Here is a 14,696-nt window from a genome sequence, read left to right as displayed (position 1 = left end):
CAGCCTTCCCTTTCACCCCAACAGGAATATACTTTCTCTGGATTCTTGTTATCTCATTTCTGAAGGCTTCCCATTTTCCAACCGTCCCTTTACCTGCGAACATCTGCCTCCAATCAGCTTTCAAAAGTTCTTGCCTAATAGCGTCAAAATTGGCCTTTCTCCAATTTAGAACTTCAATTTTTAGATGTGGTCTATCCTTTTCCATCACGATTTTAAAACAAACGATTTTGAATTATGGTTGCTGGCCCCAAAGTGCTCCCCACTGACACCTCAGTCACCTGCCCTGCCTTATTGCCCAACAATAGGTCAAGTTTTGCACTTTCCCTCGTAGGTAAATCCACATATTGAATCAGAAAATTGTCTTGTATGCACTTAAGAAATTCCTCTCCATCTAAACTTTTAACACTATGGCAATCCCAGTCGATGTTTGGAAAGTTAAAATCCCCTACCATAATCACCCTATTATTCTTACAGATAGCTGAAATCTCCTAACAAGTTTGTTTCTCAATTTCCCTCTGACTATTAGGGGGCTATAATACAATCCCAATAAGGTGATCATCCCTTTCTTATTTTTCAGTTCCACCCAAATAACTTCCCTGGATGTATTTCTGGGAATATCCTCACTCAGCACAGCTGTAATGCTATGCCTTATCAAAAATGCCACTCCCCCTCTCTCTTGCCTCCCTTTCTATCCTTCCTGTAGCATTTGTATTCTGGAACATTAAGCTGCCAGTCCTGCCCATCCCTGAGACATGTTTCTGTTATTGCTATGATATTCCAGTCCCATGTTCCTAACCATGCCCTGAGTTCTTCTGCCTTCCCTGTTAGGCCCCTTGCATTGAAATAAATACAGTTCAATTTATTAGTCCTACCTTGTCCCTGCCTGGCCTGACTGTTTGATTCACTTCTGTTCTCAACTGTACCAGTCTCAGATTGATCTCTTTCCTCACTATCTCCTTGGGTGCCCCCTCCCCCCCACTTTACTAGTTTAAATCCTCTCACTGGGGAGTAATCCAGATATTATTACCCTTAAGGACCTCCTTTTAAAATTTCTGTCTAACTCGCTGTAATCTCCCTTCAGAATCTCAACCTTTTCCCTTCCTATATCGTTGGTTCAAATGTGGACAATGACATCTTGCTGGCCCCTCTCCCCCGTGAGAACATTCTGCACCCTCTCTGAGACATACTTTATCCTGGCACCAGGGAAACAACACACCATTCTGCTTTTTTCTCTGCTGGCCACAGAAACGTCTGTCTGTACCTCTGTCTACAGAATCCCCTAACACAATTGATCTCTTGGAAGCCGACATACCCCTCGTTGCATTAGAGCCAGTCTCAATACCAGAAACCTGGCTGTTCATGCTACCTTCCCCTGAGAATCCAAAATAGCACACCTGTTTGAAATGGGTATATCCACAAAAGACTCCTGCCCTAGGTGCTGACTTCTCTTACCCTTCCTGGAGTTAACCCATCTATGTGACTGTATCTGAGACATCCCCCTTTCCTATAACTGCCATCCATCACATACTGTTGCTGTTGCAAATTCCTCATTGCTTCTCTCTGTCTCTCCAAGCGATCCACTCAATCTGATAAGATTCGCATCCAAAAGCATTTATGGCAGATATAATCTGCAGTAACCCTTAAACTCTCTTTAAACTCCCACATTTTACATATCACTGCAAAGGCCATTTTTGCTCCTTCACAATCTACAGACCCAGAAAATAACACTGTCTTATTCCTCTACAAAACACTGTACCAGGTTAAATTAATAGCTATGGCTTATATTTTAAGTTTAATCAAGAGAGTTATCTCCAAAAACATAATCAAGAAAGAACCCACTGTACTCACTAATACAGCCTTTCTCTTGGACAGACTTAAAACAACAATTAACTTATCTGATTCTGTGTTGTGAACTTTGCCCAAACCAGTTCCTCCAAGATTAGTTGTGAATTTCACTGTTTGTTAATTTTCCCAGATGGACTCCAATGTCCAGCAATGCATGAATTCAAAAACAGCAAAGGCAGTATCTGTGCAGGTTCGTTTGTTCATTCGTTCTCTCTCTCTCTCTCGCTCTCTCTCCTGCACTGTCCTCACCATGTGCTTCCTTTGTCTGCTCTTCTTCCTTTGAGAACTGCTGTTTGTTTTGACTTTTTTTTCCAAATTTCCAAAACAACACAACATCATATAAATCAGTAATTGCTGATCCTGGAATTTGAGGAAATCACCTCCAACACCTAAAATACCTCAAAAAAAAAGGAGCAGCTCTTACAGCCAGAAATGTTTCCCGTCCTCCATCTTGGGTTACCCAGAATACTTCCTTAGGAAGTTCATTCCACAAGCGAATCACACTCTGTGTAAAACATTTGTTTCTCACGTCTTATTAAAATCTCTCCTCTCACCTTAAAAATGTGTCCTCTGGTCTTGAATTCCCCCATGCTTGGGAAAAGACCCCACCATTAACCCTATCTCCACCCTTCCTGATTTTATAAACTTCTTTGAGGTCACCTCACAAACCCTTATGCTCCAGTGATAGAGGCCCCAGCCTACCCAGCCTTTCTTTATAATTCAAACCTCATTTGAAATGGGTGCCTGGCATAGTTGCAAGATTTATGATGCTCCAAATAATTTCAAATGAAAGTATCATACGTTAGATTTCAAATCTATTTTTTCTTTTCACATTTTATGTTCAGGAATATAAAATTTAGGAAAGGTTACCATGTCCCCAACAACCTCAGAAATATTTGGAGAATCTCAGCACATTTGGCAGCATCTGTGGAAAGAAGGCAGAGTTAAAGCTTCGAGAGTCGAAGAGTGTGGTGCTGGAAAAGCACAGCCAGTCAGGCAGCATATGAGGAGCAGGAGAATCGATGTTTCGAGCATAAGCTCTTCATCAGGAAGGAGGGGGTAGCCCAAGGGGTCTGAGAGATAAATGGGAGGGGGATGGGGCTGGGAAAAAGGTAGCTGGGAAGGCGATAGGTAGATGAAGGTGGAGGAGACTGTGATAGGTCGGAGAAGAGGGTGGAGAGAATAGATGGGAAGGAAGATGGACAGGTAGGACAGTTCAAGAGGGCAGTGTCGTGCTGGAAGGTTGGATCTGGGATAAGGTGGAGGGACGTTAAATGAGGAAACTGGTGAAATCCACATTGATCCCATGTAGCTGGAGGGTCCCAAGGCGGAAGATGAGGCATTCTTCCTCCAGGCATCAGATAGTAAGGGTTTGGCGATGGTGGAGGCCCAGGTTGGGTTGATTGGTGCAGGTGTCCCAGAGACGTTCTCTAAAATGTTCTGCAAGTAGGTGTCCTGTCTCCCCAATGTAGAAAGAGACCACATTGGGAGCAATGGATACAGTAGATGACGTGTGTGGAAGTGCAGGGAAATCTCTCACGGATGTGGAAGGATCCTTCGGAGCCTTGGACAGATGTAAAGGGGGAGGTGTGGGCACACATTTTGCAATTCCTACAGTGGCAGGGGAAAGTGCCGGGACAGGAGGGTGGGTTGATGGGGAGAGCCTGGACCTGACAAGGAAGTCGTGGAGGGAATGGTCTTTAGGGAGAGCGGATAGGGGTGGAGATGGAAATATATCTCTGTTGGTGGGGTAAGTTTGTATGTGGCGAAAATGCCAGAGGATGATGCGATGTAGCCAGAGGTTGGTGGGGTGGAAGGTGAGGACCGGGTGGGCTCTGTCCTTCTTGCAGTTAGACGGGTGGGGGTTGATGATGGAGGTGCGAGAAGTGAATGAGATGCACTGGAGTGCAATACCAACCATGTGGGAGGGGAAATTGCTATCTTTGAAGAATGACACCATCTTCTATGTGTTGTGGTGGAATTCATCCTCATAGGAGCAGATGTGGCAGATGTAGAGGAATTGGGAATGGGGGCTGGAATTTTTGCAGGAGACAGGGTGGGAGGAGGTGTGGTCCAGGCAGCTGTGGGAGTTGATGGGTTTGTAGTATATGTCCGTGTCGAGTGGCTCACCGATAATAGAGATGGAGAGGCCCTGGAAGGGGACCTCCGCCATTATCCCCTGCTATTTCCGCAACTGACAAACAGACCCCACCAACAGGGATATATTTCCCGCCCCACCGCTATCAACGTTCCCTAAAGACCATTTCAGCAACTCCAGACTTGGGTTGAGAAGTGGCAAGTAACATTCATGTCACACAAATGCCAGGCTTTCACCATCACCAATAAGAGACATTCTAATTACTGCCCCATGGCATTCAATAGTGTTACAATCACTGAATCCCCCATTATCAACACTCTGGGGATTACCATTGACCGGAAACTCAATTGGACTCATCAAATGAAGACAATGACTATACAATCAGGTCAGAAGCTTAGGAATACTACAGTGAGTAAGTCACCTACTAACACCCCAAAGCCTGTCCATTATCGACCAGGCACAAGTCAGTGGTATGATGGAATATTCCCCACTTATCTGGTTGAGTCCAGCTCCAACAACACTCAAGTAGCTTGACACTATGCAGGACAAAACAGCCCACTAAATTGGCACCACATCCACAAGCGTCAACTCCCTCTACCACCGATGCTAAACAGCAGCAGTGTGTACTATCTACAAGGTGCTGTGAAGAATTCCCCCAAGATCCTCAGACAGCACCCTCCAAACTCAAAACCACTACCATTCAGAAGGACAAGGACAGCAGATACATGAATACACCATTACCTTCAAGTTCCCCTCCAAACTACTCACCATCCTGTCTTGGAAATATATTGTCATTTGTTCACTGTTGCTTGGTCAAAATCCTGGAATTCCCTCCCTAAAGGCATTGTAGGTCAACCAATTGCAGGTGGACTGCAGCAGTTCAAGAAGGCAGCTCACCACCGCCTTCTCAAGGACCACCAGGGACTGGCAATAAATGCTGGCCCAGCCAGGGGCACCCATATCCCTCAAATGTATAAAGACACTCAGAAAGCAGGAAGCTGTATGTTAGTTAGGGTAACGTACTGTCATTGGGACAATGTTAAACTCAATTGTTATAGACATTATAACTGGGCAAATAGAGAAATTCAAGGCAGATACAACATGCTTTTGTAAAAAAAAAATCACATGTAACCAATTTATTGGTGTTCTTGTTAAATGGATGCAATGTAGACTTTCAGAAACCATTTCATCAATGGTTACTGCAGAAAACAAACGCTTATGGTGTAAGGGGTAACATCTTGGTATTGAATAGGAGGAAGGAGAGTACACATGTGGGTCATTTTCTGGTTGACTGGGTGCCATAGTGTGCCACAGGGATTAGCACTGGGTCCTCAACACTTTACAATTGAAATAAATGATTAAGATGAAGGGATCTGAAGTAATGGTGAAGGGTTTCAGCCCGAAACATTGACTTTCCTGCTCCTTGGATGCTGTCTGACCTGCTGTACTCTTCCAGCTCCACATCTATTGGACCTGAAGTAATGGTTGATCAACTTGCTCACAACAGAAAAGTAGATAGGAAAGTAAGTGAAGAGGATACAAGGAGACTACAAAATGATATAGGTATGCTAGATGAGTGGGCATAGACCTGGCAAATGGAATGCAATGTGGAAAAATATGAAATGGTTAACTTTTGCAGGAAGACTAAAACATCTAAATAGTGACAGGTTGCAAAGGAGACTGGATATCCAACTGTATGAATCACAACAGGTTAGTTTGCAGGTACAACAAGTAATTAAGAAAGCAAATAATATTGCCATTTATTGTGAGGGGAAATGAATACAACAGTAGGGAGATTATGCTTCACTTATACAGGGCATTAATGAGACAACACCTGGAGTACTGTATACTGTATTGGTCTCCAAATTTACAGAAAGATGTAAAAATGTTGGAGGATATTCAAAGAAGATTTACAGAATGAATACTAGGGAGTCCGAGTTCAGGATTCTCTTAGAGTCAACATGCAGGTTCAGGGAAGGCAAATGCAATAGTAACATTCATTTCGAGAGGGCTTGAACACAACTGAATGATGTACTGCTGAGTCTGTACAAGGCTCTGATCAGACCACATTTGGAATATTGTGAGCAGTTTTTGGCTGTGTGCCTTAGGAAATATGTACTGTCCTTGAAGAGTGTCCAGTGGAGGTTCACAAGAATGATCCTGGGGATGAAGGGCTTGTCATATGAGGAGCGGTTGAAGACTCTGGGTCTGTACTCGATGGAGTTTAGAAGGATGAGGGGGGATCTGATTGAAACTTACAGCATATCAAAATTAGGCAGGAGCTGTGAAATGTGGATTGGATACAGCTATTTGAAGCAAGTCCACAATTGATATGTGGGAGGCTTTCAAAGATAGGTCAAAGATAGTGCAGGATAGGCATGTCTCATTGAAAGCAAAGGATAGGAAAGGCAAGGTTCGTGAACTGTGGATGACAGGAGAAATCGTACAACTAGCCAAGAGAAAAAGGGAAGCGTATATAAGATCCAGGCAGCTAAGAACAGAACGGGCCCTGGAGGAATATCGGGAGAGTAGGACCAGTCTTAAACAAGGAATCAAGCGGCTAAAAGGGGTCATGAAATTGATTTAGTGAGCAGAATTAAAGAGAATCCCAAAGCCTTTTATTCTTATCTAAGAACCAAGCGGGTAACTAGAGAAGGGATTGGTCCACTAAAGGATAATGAAGGAAGACTGTGAGTCGAACCTGAGAGAATGGGTGAGATTCTGAATGATTGTTTTGCATCACTGTTCACTGAGGAGAGGGGCATGATGAATGTTGAGATTAGAGATAAATGTTTTATTACTCTGGATCACATTGACATAAATAGGGAAGATGTGTTGGGTAGGCTAGAGGTTATTAAGGTAGACAAATCCCCAGGACCTGATGGGATTTATCCCAAGTTGCTGAGGGAGGTGAAAAAGGAAGTAGCTGGGGCCCTAACAGATATCTTTGTGGCATTCTTAATCACAAGTGAGGTGCCGGAGGACTGGAGGGTTGCTCATGTTGTTCCCCCTGTACAAAAAGGGTAGCAGGGATATTCCAGGTAACTACAGACCAGTGATCCTGACTTCAGTGGTGGGAAAGTTGCTGGACAAGGTACTGAGGGATAAAATCTATTTACATTTGGAAAAGAATGGGCTTATCACTGTTTCGGGCAGGGGAGATCATGCCTTACCAACTTAATAGAGTTCTTTGAGGAAGTGACCAAGTTGATAGATGAAGGAAGGGCTGTTGATGTCAGATACTTTAGTAAGGCATTTGATAAAGTTCCCCATGGTAAACTCATGAAGAAAGTGAAATCACATGGTGTGCAGGGTGTTCTAGCTAGGTGGATAAAGAACTGGTTGAGCAACAGGAGACATAGAGTAGTAGTTGAAGGGAGTTTCTTGAAATGGAGAAAGGTGACCAGTGGTGTTCCACAGGGATCAGTGCTGGGGTCACTATTATTTGTGATACACATAAATGATCTAGAAGAGGGCACTGTTGGTATGATCAGCAGGTTTGCAGATGACACGAAGATTGGTGGAATAGCAGAAAGCATAGGGGACTGTCAAAGAATACAGGAGAATATAGATAGACTGGAGACCTGGGCAGAAACATGGCAAATGGAGTTCAATCCAAGCAAATGAGAGATGACGCATTTTGGAAAGTCTAATTCTTGAGTGAATTATACAGTAAATGGAAGAACCTTGGGAAAAGCTGATGAGGAGAGAGATCTGGGAGTTCAGGTCCATTGTACCCTGAAAGTTGCTGCACAGGTGGATAGAGTGGTCAAGAAGGCATTTGGTATGCTGGTATTCATCAGATGGGGTATTGAGTATAAGAGCTAGCAGGTCATGTTAAAATTGTACAAGACTTTGGTTCAGCTGCATTTAGAATACTATGTACAGTTATGGTCACCACATTACCAAAGGATGTGGACACTTTGGAGAGAGTGCAGAGAAGGTTCACGAGGATGCTGCCTGGTATGGAAGGTGCTAGCTATGAAGAGAGGTTGAGTAGGTTAGGATTGTTCTCATTAGAAAAAAGGAGATTGAGGTGGACCTGATTGAAGTCTACAAAATTATGAAGGGTATAGACAGGGTAGATAGAGATAAGCTTTCTCCCAGGGTGAAGGATTCAATAACGAGAGGTCATGCTTTCAAGGTGAGAGGTGAAAAGTTTAAGGGGGATACACGTGGTGAGTAGTTTACACAGAGGATGGTAGGTGACTGGAACGCGTTGCCAGCAGAGGTAGTTGCCAGGCATGGTAGATTCATTTAAGATGCATCTGGACAGATGCATGAGTAGGTGGGGAGCAGAGGCATATAGATGCTTAGGAATTGGGCTATAGGTTTAGACAATGGATTTGGATCGGTTCAGGCTTGGAGGGCTGAAGGGCCTGTTCCAGGGCTGTAAATTTTGTTTTCTTTTCTATATGAGAGGCCTGGATAGTGTGGTCATGGAGAAGATGTTTCCATTAGTAGGAGAGACCAGGAAGCGAGGGACAGCCTCAGAGTAAGGAACAATCCTTTACAACTGAGATGAGGAGAAATGTCTTCAGTCCAAGGGCGTGAATCTGTGGAACTTATTGCTGCAGAAGGCTGTGGAGGCCATGTCATTGAGTGTATTTGGCTTAAATACCTATCAGAGATAGTCAAGATTTGGAGATGCCGGTGTTGGACTGGGGTGTACAAAGTTAAAAATCACACAACACCAGGTTCTGTGTTGTGTGTTGTGTGACTTTTAACTTTTATCAGAGATAGGTTCTTGACTGGGAAGGAAATTAGGGGTTATGGAGAGAAGGCAGGAGGCAGGAGAATAATGGGGTTGTGAAATATATCAGCTATTATCGATTAGAGGAGCTAACTCAATGGGCTGAATAGCCTAACTCTAGCCATTTATCTTATGATCTGAAAGGTAGTAGAGACAGAATCTCTGAGTATTTTTAAAGCAGAGGTGGATAGATTCTTGACAAGCAATGGGGTGAAATGTCACTGAGGTAGGCAGCAATGTGTAATTGAAGATAAAATCAGATTATCCATTATCTAAATGAATGGCAGGGCTGGCCCAAACAGCCAACACCTTCTTCCAGTTTGTATGTACACTTTTGTCCATCTCTAAGTTTCCTTGAACTGCTGAACTTGTGCGGCATAGCAGAGAGCACTAATGCTTGGTATCACTGGTATAAAAGCAATAATCAGTCATATTGGAGTTCTGGGGAAGCCAACGTTGAAATGAGCCTGGGGCTTTAGTATAACTTTACTTTGCTGTTGGCTGGGTAGCTCAGAAAAACAGGGCAGTAACCACATAACACACAACTCCCTTTAGGTGGGTGTATGCTCCAAACCAGCTGTTAGACTGATGAAAACCCTCCCACAGAAGTTGTGGTTCTGATCATATGTTTTCAGCTGGAAGGGAGGGTGAAAGGAGGCACTGCTTTCCAGTAAGTCAGGACATATTCAAAACAAAACAAGTTGGCTCCATTTCACTGCCTAAAGTCACAGCTCCTCATAACTTGTCCTTTTGACATCTTGAAATATTTGTTGAGGTTAAATGCAAAGTGAGGTGGTTAAACTTCACTAAATAAATAAGACCACCACATTCTGTGCCTTTAGTGAGTTGTGTTAAGTTCTTTTCCCGAGTTTTCACACACGAGATGCAATTCGCACACACCAACCTTTGCAAACAGTTAAGGTTTATTAAAGCATGTACAAGCTAGGTGACCACCCCCGCCCTTTGACCCTTTTCGCAGGCAGGTAAGGTCAAGTCAAAGTGAGGCCCTGAACAAAGAAAACACATCCCCTTTATACAGGTCAGTTGGTCATGCTCGTCAATACTCTGGCCACTCCTCCACAGCCACATGCCACTCAAGACAACCCCCAGTCACATGTTTCTCCAGGCACAATGGTAGGATGAGATCATTCTCAGAGATAATGCAAATGTTAATGCCCTAATTCTGGGGAATCATTACGCAGATGATTCCCTGACTTAGGGATTCCCCAAGATAATGCAGGTGTGACATACTTGCTGCAGGGTATGGCCAGGAGGCATTTCTGAATGGAAGAGATTGAACGATAGTTTAATTTGATAATAGTAAGGGGGAATAGTTGCAAATGACTGCCTAATGGGAGTGTGAGTCATTCGCATTCCTTCATGGCTGTCTCCACACGCAAAGACAGTGCAGTTTAACCCTTTAATATCACAGAGATAGTACAATTTAACCTTTTAACATTACATTTCTCCCTTTTAACATTCTATAATAATCACCAAGATGATACTACCAGCTTTCATAAGACTCTGACAGCCAATATTTAAGCAAGTTATTGACACACAACATGCAATGATTATTACACCAAAAATTAATAACCCATTCAGTAGATAGAATTTCTAGGATCCTCCCACATGGGAAAACGTTCACCAGTAAAGTTCTTAAATCCACAGTCATTCATGACCACTCTATCCCCTCCAAGTCAAGTGGAAATGAGCCAGTTCTCCAAAATTTCTTTTAGTAAAGTTCAACCTGAAAACAAAAGCCAGTCTATCTTTGCACACCACTCCAGGGAGAAATCTGAATTCTTGGATAAAGGCAGTTAAATACTTAACAAAACTGATGAGACTTTCATCCTTCTGGAGATGATTCAGATGGAGGTTACCAGCCCATCTGAGTGTGAGGTGCAGCAGTTGCAAATGTAGCAGTAGGCTAGGTGAATGCAGCTTTTTTTTGCTGCTTCTGCTCCTGCTCTGCTGTCAAATGTAACAAAGCCAACTAGCTATTGCGATGTAAGCTTGATCAGTGAACCTTCATATCCCTTAAATGATCAAAAGACAAGGTATAGCCCAAGTGGTTTAATGTCTGTAGGAAGGCCACTGACAAAAAGCATACTGACATTCTCTTCACTTTTGTTAGCTTCTTCACTTCTTGTGCTCATGTTTGGGGAGCTGATTGAATCCATTCGATCAGGTTGTGGAGGGGTGGGTGGTGGTCCAAAGGCATGCTTTACCTGTGAATGGAGAAACTCTAGAGATGATGTTAGCTGCTGAAAGTACCTTTGCATTTCTTGTATCATTCCTTCCTTTCAAAAGGTGGTTATCAGTATGAAAATAGTCACACATTTCACGGCACTAAAGTGTGTCTGCGTATTTCAACATTCGGTCATCTTGAAGTCTGTTACTCTGTTCACTCTTTATGACATTATCACATTTTATAAAATTAATAAACTTCTAAATTGTACTGCCTAAACAATTCAGAGCTGAAAATGTGTTGCTGGAAAAGCGCAGCAGGTCAGGCTGCATCCAAGGAGCAGGAAAATCGATGTTTCGGACATGAACCCTTCTTCAGGAATTGTTTTTGCCTAAACAATTCAGTCAATTATAAACAACAATCAATGGTCCTAAAATCAAATCCTTGGGTACCTCATTCAGGTTATTCAAAAATTCTTTTCCTTTAACAAATTAATACTTGGCAAATGTGAAAGCTATTAGAAAAATATTTCAAAAATCTGGAACAGGAAGATAACAACAAAAATGCTTCCTGTGCTTTAGCCATTGAAGAGGCAGCTTCAGTTCAGATTTACACCTCAAATATTCATGGGAAACAAATGAAAAACATTAAAATATGTTCTCTAAATGAAACTTCCCAAATAAAATAGTCAGAATTACACTGGCAACTTTGGTAGAGATCAAGATTCTTTGAATCTGTAATATGAAGGGTACCAATGAAGTCTTAACAATAATTGAAAGAATTTAATCAGCTCAGCCTCAAGTTCTCATATTCTCTAAAATCTTAAGAACACATCAAACTTGAAATGCACTTATCTTTTTGTGAACATTCTGCATTTAAAAAAAAGCAGCAGCAAAGATATTTTAACACAGTACTCTCATCTGGTTAAAGCATAACCACTGACACAATTGTTTTTTGAAGCAGGCATGGTAGAATTTCAAACAAATCAGGGACTCAAAGCACTCAATCAATTTGTTTTAAGGTTATTCTTGTGATTATTTTGAAAAGAATATAATGTTGAACAATTTCAATGTAAAACCAAAATCTGACCTATTACATAGCCTACAAAACACAGTGAATTGAGATCCTAATTCAAATAAGGCAAAACAGTTACTTAAAAGGATTTTCTGACCCAGTATTTTAACAAACCAAAATATTGAAATATCAAACACTACCAGCATGGCACAATTTATATAGAAACATCTTTTTTGACCCAAGTATGAGTACAACCTTAATTTCAGCATTCCTAGTTTTTTTTTGAAGAGCCTCTGGTGAGAATTCTTCTCATTTTAATATTTGAGATCCACCTCAGTTCACCCGGTAATGATCTACGAAAAGGAAAATGAGGAGTCCAGAAGATGGAGAAGGTGGCCCAGAGTCGGACAAAAAAAATCACATCCACAGACTCCCAACCAACCACCATCGCACAGAAAAAAACAAACACTAGCAATGGTCCAAGATTCCCAAAGGTCTGTGAACCCCACAGCACCTGACATGTGCACCTCGGTGCAATACGGACCGAGGAACGTCACCCGACCACCGGACAAGGCAGCGAAGGAAAGAAAGACCAGCCATACCCTCATGACGAAATCATACCCACAAAAAGAGAAAAGCCTTGCAGTGGACCATAGGGCACCACAGTCCATACCACCTCCCCCACTTCCCGCAGAAGAAAGACTCACTGAGTCAAGCCCAGAAGCTGAGACTCCCAAGCAACAAAACTCCAGACAAAGCTTCTCCAGCAATCAATGCACTTTACTATCTGGATCTGAGTGGACCGGCTCCAATTTCTCCCCATTTCCTGATGATGCCGCATTGTCTAAAAGAACTTCTAAGGGGAGGTGACGGGGATAAAGGAAATAATTGAAAAAAGTACCAAATTCTAACTCCTTTTTTTATGCTCTGGAGTCTCAAACCTTCCCACTAGAGGACTCTAACCCCTTTTTACCTCGAGGACTCTAACCCCTTTTTAATCCTGGGACTCTAATCCCGATTTAACCCTGATTTAAAACTCAGCTTCACGCAAAGCGACTTGTTGAAGTGCAAATGTGAGAATTATTTCAAAAATTCCGTCACAACCGAGTCCCAGGAGGGGGGGTCTACTGAGTGGTAGGTTTAGAGAGAGAAATCAAGGTGAAGCTTACCTTGTGGCCCATCCATCTCACGCAACCAACACTTGGACGATCGCTTATCAGTCCACCTGGAAGCTCCGTGTATGTTGGAGTCCCACTGCTGTCACCTTATGTTAGGTTCTTTTCCCAAGGTTTCAGACACGAGATGCAATTCGCACACACTAACTTCTATTAAAGGCTGTAGAAGCTAGGTGACCCTCTTTGACCCACTACACAGGCGTGTGAGGTTGAATCAAAGTAAGGCCCTGAACAAAGAAATCACATACCCTTTATACCGTTTGTCATTCTCGCCAATACTCTAGCCACTCCCCCACAGTCACATGACACTCAAGACAACCCCCAGTCACTTAAAGTCACATGTTACCCCAGGTACGATGGTAGGATGAGATAATCCTTGGAGATAATGCAAATGCCAATGCCCTAATCCTGGTGAATAATTACGCAATTTCCTGAATCAACGATTCCCCAAGACTATGCAGGTGCAACATACCTAACTTCAGGGGATGGCCAGAAAACATTTCTGAATAGAAGAGATTGAATGATAGTTTAATTTGATAATAGGAAGGGGGAGTAGTAGCAAATGACTGTCTAATGGGAGTGGGAGTTCCTACATGACTGTCGTCCCCACCCAAGGACAGTGCAATTTAACCCTTTAATATTACATTAATGCCCACTGATACAGTACAATTTAATCTTCTAATATTAAATTTGACAGTCATTACATATGTTGATAATTTGCATTGTGCAGAGTTGCCTAATTGAATATCTGCTTTCAAGGTGAAATTAGTCATTCATCTTCCACTGCTTATTATTTCCTCTTCTACATTTTCTGAGCATCCTATATTGGATCCAGTTAGTAACAGGCAGATAAATGCAGTAAAACAGGGTCTAATAATGTTCCTGTGAGCAAGGGCTAGAGAGGTTAGGACTGGAGTTTCAAAGAATGCGAAGTGATCCCATTGAAACATATGGATTCTTAATGGGCTTGGCAGAGTAAAGGCTGAGAGGGTGTTTCCTCTGATGGGAGAGTCTAGGACCAGAGGGCACAGTCTCAGAATAAAGAGCCAATTTAAGGCTCAAGTGAGGGGGAACTTCTTTTCACAGAGGGTTGAGAGTCTTTGGAACTCCTTGGCACAGAGAACTGTGGGGGCAGCGTTTTTCTGTACATTTGAAGCTGAGAGAGATAGATTCTTGAGTTGTCAGAGAATCAATGGTTACAGTGAAAAGACAAGAAATTGGGTATGAGGAATGTCAGATCCTGTTGAATGGTGGAGCAGGCTTGAGGGGCCGAATGACCTACTCCTATTCCTTAAGGCCTTTCCAATATCCACTATCATTTCAAGGCATGATAAATCAACAATGTATTTCATATGATCAGTCAAAAATAGATATTAGGGAGGGTTGGTGTGGTGTAAAATTATGTCCCAATACATGTGTGAATCATTATGCAACACATGTATTGGGCCAAGCAGTGGAATGTGGTGAAAGGGTTAAAATTGTGTCCCAATACATGTGTGAATCTAACCGAAAATGGAAGGTGTCGCTTGGTCCCGTGTGAATCTTGTTATACACCTTCCCGTGTGAATAACCAGAATGGAATGTGTTTTTTAGCCTTGCTCTGCTCTAACCGAAAATGGAAGG

The 14,696-nt window shown here is 42.6% G+C and overlaps 1 long non-coding RNA gene and 1 pseudogene across 1 annotated transcript in view; one reads left to right on the top strand and one right to left on the bottom strand.

Annotated features, from left to right (window-relative positions):
• Positions 1-14,696, top strand: part of LOC122554700 (calcium-activated chloride channel regulator family member 3-like) — a 141,647-nt pseudogene that overhangs the window by 28,808 nt on the left and 98,143 nt on the right.
• Positions 9,634-14,696, bottom strand: part of LOC122554125 (uncharacterized) — a 61,988-nt gene continuing 56,925 nt past the window's right edge. Inside the window, exon 4 of the long non-coding RNA XR_015758104.1 lies at positions 9,634-10,924. This is a non-coding gene — a long non-coding RNA (uncharacterized LOC122554125). The remainder of the gene's footprint in view (positions 10,925-14,696) is intronic.

The sequence above is a fragment of the Chiloscyllium plagiosum genome, unplaced genomic scaffold (genome assembly GCF_037043375.1).
Source record: "Chiloscyllium plagiosum isolate Xiang-an unplaced genomic scaffold, Cpla_swu_hap1 HiC_scaffold_9, whole genome shotgun sequence".
NCBI lineage: Eukaryota > Metazoa > Chordata > Chondrichthyes > Orectolobiformes > Hemiscylliidae > Chiloscyllium > Chiloscyllium plagiosum.
Note: the sequence above shows the minus strand (reverse complement) of the source record. Positions and strands in the feature narration are given on the sequence as shown.